This window comes from Sorex araneus, chromosome 4 (genome assembly GCF_027595985.1).
Source record: "Sorex araneus isolate mSorAra2 chromosome 4, mSorAra2.pri, whole genome shotgun sequence".
Taxonomy (NCBI): Eukaryota; Metazoa; Chordata; class Mammalia; order Eulipotyphla; family Soricidae; genus Sorex; species Sorex araneus.
The window spans coordinates 92,402,749-92,410,817 of record NC_073305.1 but is presented as its reverse complement, the minus strand read 5'-3'; the positions used below and the strand labels follow the sequence as shown (position 1 = coordinate 92,410,817).

General features: G+C 37.7%; 1 pseudogene; it reads left to right on the top strand.

Annotated features, from left to right (window-relative positions):
- Positions 1-529: 529 nt before the first annotated feature.
- On the top strand, positions 530-1,541 carry LOC101541332 (sorting nexin-16-like; annotated as a pseudogene).
- Positions 1,542-8,069: the final 6,528 nt, after the last annotated feature.

The following is an 8,069-nucleotide window of genomic DNA, read 5'->3' as shown; positions in this document are numbered from 1 at the left end:
GAAATGGTCTGCTAGAGATGGGGTCGGGTGGAGGTGGCAGAAGGGATTTTAGGGACATTGGTGGTGGAAAATGTACACTGGTGGGGGGATGGGTGGTTGATTATTTTATGACTGAAACTCAATCATGAAAGCTGTGTAACTGTATTTCATGGTGATTCAATAAAAAAAAAAAATCACTAACCTATGCCCCCCTGCCCCCAAAGAAACTACTTGCTTGCCACATTGTCATTTTCACAGTTTTTGTCATTTACTAATACAGTTTCAGTCTCCAGAGAGATGGATTTATCACGTATTAGTCTTAAATTAAAAAATGAGGACTGGTCCGTCCTCTGATCACGTGGGGACCTGGCCTGGGTTCCGTGGCTGGGGCAAGTTGGGGGGAACACCCATTTTGGGGGCTGAGGTTTTCGGGAGGCCTCTTGGTACTGAGGCTGGAAATCATAAAGATAGTAAATTACCATGAAGAAAATAATGAATTTCATAAAAGTTATTCTCTAAGTGTTCAGCTGTGTGCACAAGCCAAAGGAAGATGACAACTCCTTATGCTCCAGTGTCTATGACTCTAGGCAACTCTACTTCCACTTTTACAATGAACACAAATCAGAGTTCTTTTGGGAGCATCTCAACAGGCTCAAACTCTTTGAGAGGCCAGTTAGAAGACTCTAAAATGGGTAATTTTACCCAGACAAGTATTCCTTATCAAATGGTTAATACAACATCTGTCTCTAACAGTCCCCTTGTTAAGACTGATTAACAGGTACTGATTCTTTCATTGAATATTCTACTAGACCAAAAGAAAATAAAGAACAAAATCCTGAAACGGGATTGGGAAAATAGACTTATACTTAAGATACTGGGTTATGAAGTGATGAAGGGAAGAGCTAAATTTAGTATATATAAAATACATGTAAGAAAAACACCAGAATAAAACTGGGTAGTTTTCAGAAGATAGACTGAATTACTTAATGGTAAATTAAGTGATGTGTTTCCAGGCTTCTGATTAGTGTGTCCACCCAAACACTGGTTTAAAGATAATTACAATGCTGACTTTTCAGAAGATTGACAATTAGGATTACAAGTGCTTCTTTAAAATTTAATAGCTCTTAAGCACATTGCTAATTGCCTCTTGCAGTGAGAGAGTTTCTTTGTCTGGATGATCCACCAAGTCCATTTGATAGCCTATAAGAAAGCAGGGCTTTTTGTGAAACATTAGAAGAGATGAACGACCATTTACAGAAGGAACTACTCGAAAATACAAAAAAAGAAGTAGAAGAGTTGAAGCAACTTAGAGAGAGGCAGCTTTACTTGGACACTCTAGGGAGCAGATTCAGACACTGTCATCAGAATCTTCAGAATCACTGCATGGGTCAAAACCAGAAGGTGGTGCTACCTAAAAGGGTAGTCCTCTACACATGAGGGTGATCAATATGTCTTAGCTGAAGAATCTAGAGTTGATAACAATGCTTAAGTTTTAGTGAACTGAAAATTCTGTATCAAAGATAGAAGACGCAGAAGTGATATATAATTATAAAGAAGACTAAAACATCATAAATAGTTCTGTCCGTTTCTGTGTTTTAACAGCTTTAGGGTAGAATGGCAAATATATTATATTTGTTCCTGTTCCAGAGTGCAAAGTGTTTAAAATTTTAAAAAGACTAACATTTGCTGAGAATAGCAAGAATGTACATGCTTAAAGATGACTTGAACTTTAAGTTACTGTAATAAGAAATTTATTCATGGCTGCTTTAAGTTGTCTTTTAGCAAACTTTTGTTACTTAATATACTAAAAAAATCTAGTTAAGAGTTCTGTTATCAAGCTCCACATTCTTAAACATTGTGCATAAAATATTTTGGTGCTTTTGACAGTGTATTTTTCCAAACTAACATGTAACATGTCTCTGTGTGTGATTGCTTGAGTATTACATGTATATATTTGGATCTGTTATACTATAGAAGTGAAAATTGTGCTTTACTGTCTGGTTGGTAGATCCTTTGATCTTTGACATGATATATTTTCACTTTTGTTTAATGATGGCTAAAAGTTGAATTTTAAATATTAACCTGTTTATTATCTCTAAATAAAAATTGTTCAGTTGAAAAAAATTTGAGGAAAGAGGGATCGGGTGGACGATTACTCAATGGTCTGAGCATGTAATTTGCATGTGGGACACTCAGTTATGACCCCCAGCACTACGTGGTTCTCTGAACAACTCCCTGAGAACTGTTGAGGGTGGCCTCAAAAAACAAAACAAGCAAAATCAGAAGATGAGGCTTGGGAACAGGGTGGTTCAACAGGTTGAATGCATGTTTTGCATGAAGGAATTTGAGGTTCATTCTCCATCACCACATGGTCCCTTGGGCTCTACAGGCAGTGACCTCTGAGTTCTGCCAGGTGTGACTCCAAGCAAAACTAAATCAGAGGAAAGAAATATGCCATGAATCTTTACTGTACTAACCAACTAGTACTAGAGGTCTGGGTACCATTAATTACACAAATTGGTTAATTCAGAGGTTCCCTATTTGGCCCAGAACTAGATTAAACTTTTTATAGATTTAATGCATCAATATATTTATAATCCTAAACCAAACACCAATATATAATTTACAAGTATTAAAGAACCAACCGTTAAAATATGTATAACAAATTTCAGCATGGTATTTTATTTTCTGTGGTATCTACTTTGAAATTTTTAAACAAAATTTTTTTAAAGAGAGTTTTATGTTGAAACATGGAATGTAATCAAGGTAATGAGAAAACAAAGTGAAATTTATCACTTACTTGGGCGGGGCCTGGGGGGGCGGGAGGGGGCGGGAGGTGTACTGGGGGTGGTGGTGGAATATGGGCACTGGTGAGGAGATGGGTGTTTGAGTATTGTATAACTGAGACATAACCCTGAGAACTTTGTAACCTTCACATGGTGATTCAATAAAATTAATTAAAAAAAAATTTTTAAAGAAAAGTTTTTAAAATAGGGAAGGAAAATGCAAGATATCAAAAGGAGGCAAGCCCTTAACCCTAGTTTATAGAAAGGAGAAGAACAAAAAAGAAGAAAAATTGAGGAGGAAATAAGAAGAGGTGGATGGGAGGTAACTGGGGTAGGAGTGAGGGGCCTTGGGCACATTGGTGGTGTAAAGGTGTGGTATATCTGTATATTATTATTATTACTATTATTATTATTATTTGGTTTTGGGGTCACATCCAGTGGTGTACAGGGGTCACTCCTGGCTCATGCACTCAGGAATTACTCCTGGTGGTACTTGGGGGACCATAATGGGATGCTGGAAATTGAACCCGAGTCGGTTGTGTGCAAGGCAAACAAACATCCTACCCACTGTGCTATTGCTCCAGCCCCTATATCTGTATATTAAACCAGAATTGACTTGGTGAGCATGAGATTCAAAGTACAACCACCAAACAAGAATGTGTCTGTCCATGAAAAAGTGCTCAGCATCACTTATCATTGTGGAAATTCAAATTAAGGTGACCGTGAGATATCATTTCATAGCAGTGAGAATGTCATATATGAAAAACTGGGAATAATATGTATTGGTAGGGATGTAGTGAAAAAGAAATTTTCATCTACTGCCGGCAAAAATCTTGTCTGGTTCAATCCAGGTGGAAAAAAGTATGGAGAATTCTCAGCAATTCCATTTTTTGGCATCTACCTCCAAGAGCAAACAAACAAAAAACACTTAAACAACTAAACATTTATTTTAAAGGACATATTCACACCATTATTCACTGCAGTACTTAGTACAATAAATGAGATATGGAAACAACCTACATGTTCAAAGACAGATGAATGACTTTTGATATGAAATATATAATGAAACACTATGCAGCTGCAAAGAGTGAGGAGATTATGTTGTGACCTGGTTGGAATTGGAAGATGTCATTTTGAGTGAAGTAAGCCAGAGAAGGACAAATAGGTTGATCAGGGCATGCCTAAATCACCTTTGACCCCTGAGTATAGGAAAAATGACAGAGAAGGAAAGAAATCGAGGGATAAAGATGAAAAAGGGAAGTAATGAGAGAACAGGGGTCAGGGGACTCGGGTATACCCGTGATGTGGGAGAGTGTTATAGCTATTATCCAGAGTACAGACTCACGACACTAGAAATGTAAGATCTAAATCACTGAACTTTGAAATGTATCTGTTAAGGTGGCAGGGGAGTGGGTAGGTAGGGACATGAGGGACCATGGAAACAGTGGTGAAGGGAAATTTACACTAGTGATATATTGGTACTGGAATATTGTATGCCTAAGACTCAATTATCAATAACTTTATAAAGCATGGTTCTTTAATTAAATTAAAAAATTAAGAGGAATAGCAACAACAAAAAAACCTTTAAAAAAAGTGTTAAGGAGGTAGGCTGAGGATGGAGATACCCTGGGAATATTGATGGAGGGAAGTTGATCTGGCAATGGGATCTGTGCTGGAACACTGTATGTCAAAATTGATTATAAACAACTTTGTAAATCACAGAAGAAAGAAAGAAAGAAAGAAAGAAAGAAAGAAAGAAAGAAAGAAAGAAAGAAAGAAAGAAAGAAAGAAAGAAAGAAAGAAAGAAAGAAAGAAAGAAAGAAAGAAAGAAAGAAAGAGAGAAAGAAAGAGAGGAAGAAAGAAAGGAAGGAAGGAGGAAGGAAGAAAGAAAAAGAGAGAAAGAAAGTGATAAAGAGAGAGAAAGAAAGAAGGAAGGGAAAAGAAGAAGGAAGAAAGAGAAAGAAAGAAAGAGAGAAAGGAAGGGAGGAAGGGAGGAAGGAAGGAAGGATTGGAGAAAGAGAGAAAAAGGAAGGAAGAAAGAAAGAAAGAAAGAAAGAAAGAAGAAAGAGAGAAAGAAAGAAACAGAAGGAAAGAGAAAGCAAGAAAGAAGAGAGAAAGAGCAGTAAAGAAAGGAAAGGAAAGAAAAGAAAATTTCCTTTCTTCCAGACTTTTTTTTGTCATTTTTTATTAGTGAATCACCGTGAGGTACACTTACAGATGTACATATTTTCTTTCTTGTGTTGCAGTCATACAATGCTCTAGTACCCATCCCTCCACGAGTGCCCATTCTTCACCATTGATAATCCCAGTATCTCTCCCCTGCACACACCCCATCCCACACCCCACCCCGCCTCTGTGGCAGGGCATTCCCTTTTGTTTTCTCTCTCCTTTGGGATGTTGTGGATTGCAATAGAGGTATTGAGTGGCTATCGTGTTCTATATATAGTCTGCTTTCAGCACACATCTCTCATCCTGAGCGGGTCTTCTAACCACACTTTACTTGGTGGTCCCTTCTCTATCTGAGCTGCCTTTTCCCCCAGCATGTGAGGCTGGCTTCCAAGCTGTGGAGCAAACCTCCTGGTACTTATCTCTACTATTCATAGGTGTTAGTCTCCTATTCTGTTATTTTATATTCCATAGATGAATGCAATCTTTCTATGTCTGTCTCTCTCTCTTTCTGACTCATTTCACTTAGCATGATACTTTCCATGTTGATCCACTTATATGCAAAGTTCATGACTTCATCTTTTCTAATACCTGCATAGTATTCCATTGTGTAGATGTACCAAAGTTTCTTTAACTAGTCATCTGTTCTCGGGCACTGGGTTTTTTCCCAGATTCTGACTATTGGAAACAGTGCTGCAATGAACATAGAAGTGCAGATGTCTTCTGTACTTTTTGTTGTTTTTGTTTTCTTATTGTTTTCTGTTTACCTTGTTATTCTGTTCGCTGGGGCTACTCAGCATTATTGAGCTAAGAGGGTACAGGGGAACAGGGATTTCCATTTGTCCTAACAGCTGACTCTGAGAGCAGTAGTTTAGGTGAGGGCAGCAGAGCCTGGGAAAGGAGTCTGGCAGTTCAACCCAGGCCTTCCATACATGTTTCAGAGCATACACTAAACACACTCTTCCCTTTTGGAATTGACATTTCCAAGCGCCTACAATGTCTACTCAATCAGCCTTTTACAAGTGACCATGGCCTTGTTCTCTATAAATGAAATATGACCTCGTTGTCACAGAACACAGACAATTCTCCAAGGCCTTTCAGTTGCTAAAGAACTTTGAGGATTTAATTTTTTTCCTTATTTTTCCCCCTAAACCTTTATAGCAGAAAATTTCTTTATGAAAACACATTGATTTAATTTATTAGTCCTTAGAGGGATGGGAAAGGAGAACACCTCGCAGGAATCACACTGTAAGAAAAACAAATGAGCCCCTGAACTGGCAATTATCTGCCTGCTATTCATCATGCTCATCTCAGAAGGGCTGACCAAAAGGCTTAATTGTAACTAACAAGTATGATTTATTTGAAGAAAAGACATTCAGACAATGATGCAGCATGATTAGTTGATGCCATGAAAATGGAATTAGAGTGGATAGGGTTTTCATATTTGGTAAAAGAAACTTTTAAATGAAAAATTTACATACAAAATACATACTGGGGAGCATGATTCCAATATTGCTAATGAGATGAGGTCAAAACACATAGGACATATTAATTAGTTAATTACTCAACATATCCAATTGTTAAAAGGATAGACATTGAATGCCCATGTTATGCCTATATTAACACAGATAATGGTAATATTGCAGTTAAGGAGAGCTAAACCTACATCTCATCCTGCTGATGTGAACATAGGGAAATAGTAAAGATGTAATTATATAATATGGTAGGCGGCAACAAAAATGCTAAAGAAAATGGAAATGAGATGCTACATTGTTATGGACAGAGTCCTGTCCTCTTAGTTCACATATTCCAAATCCTTATCTCTACATATCCTACTTAGAGATAATAACATGGCCATAAACTATATTTAGAGGTAATTGTTTTAATGAGGTAATTAATTTAAGAGAGGTTTGTAGGCTGATAACTAGTGCAATTTGATGTACTTTTAAGAAAATTAGACTAGAAATTACATGCCTATGGGGAAGACCATGTGTAGAAGATGGCCATCTAGAAGCCAAGGAGAAAATCCTTCTGTTAAAAAATAACCTTTTTGATACCTTAATGTTTGACTTCTACTTTCCAGAATTACAGGAAAATACAGTCTTATTTTTGGTATACAAAAATCTCACCTGTTGACACAATTCTAGAGTTAAAATGGATGAGATAACGAAGCTCCAATATATTTTTTTTATACAAAGTTGTTTATTTATTTATTTATTTATTTTTAATTTATTTATTTTTATATAGAGAATCACCGTGAGGGTACAGTTACAGATTTATACACTTTTTTTTATTTTGATAGTTAAAACCCTTTATTTTTTTTAATTTTTTTAATTTTTTTAAAATTTTATTGAATCACCATGTGGAGGGTTACATAGTTCTCAGGATTATGTCGGTTATACAATTCTCAAACACCCTTCCCTTCACCAGTGCCCATCTTCCATCACCAACCCCCCCAGTATACCTGCCGCCCCCTCCCACCTCCCCAGTCCCCACCCTTGTACTTGATAAGTTTCACTTCGTTTATGCCTTATCTCGATTACATTCCATGTTTCAACACACAACTCACTACCGTTATTGGGGTTTCCCCCAAAAAAGAAAAGCAGTCCTATTGCCAAGGAGGCATTTGATAGTTCTCCACTGCTAAGAATATAAAGATATTAAGTCCCGCTGTTTGTTACATAACTTTTCTTTTTCCCCCTTGCCCCGCGCCACCGAGTTCACGCCTGTTTAGTAATCGCCACGCTGCCTGACAAGGGAAAAAAAAACGAAAAGGATGGTTATTTCCCGTCATCAGCAGATGTGGGGCTCTGGCTTAGTTGATAGACTAGTAGAGTGTCTGCAAGCAGTTTCTGGAACCGAAGGTCTTGCGCTGGTATCGGCTCCGGCTCGAGATTCCACCAGCGTCCCACTGTTCCATGTACATAATTTTTCCCCTTATATCCCATTCCCACGCCACCAGGTCTGTTTGCTTAATGGACATCACACTGTAGTTGACGACACGCCGCGTTTCTTCCCGAGAAAGAAGAAAATTTCTTCTCAGCTGGCGTGGGGATATAGCTTAGTTTAGTCTAGAGAGATGGCTACCGTTTTGATTGCCTTCAATGTTTCAGCAACAGACTTACTATTCTTGTTAGG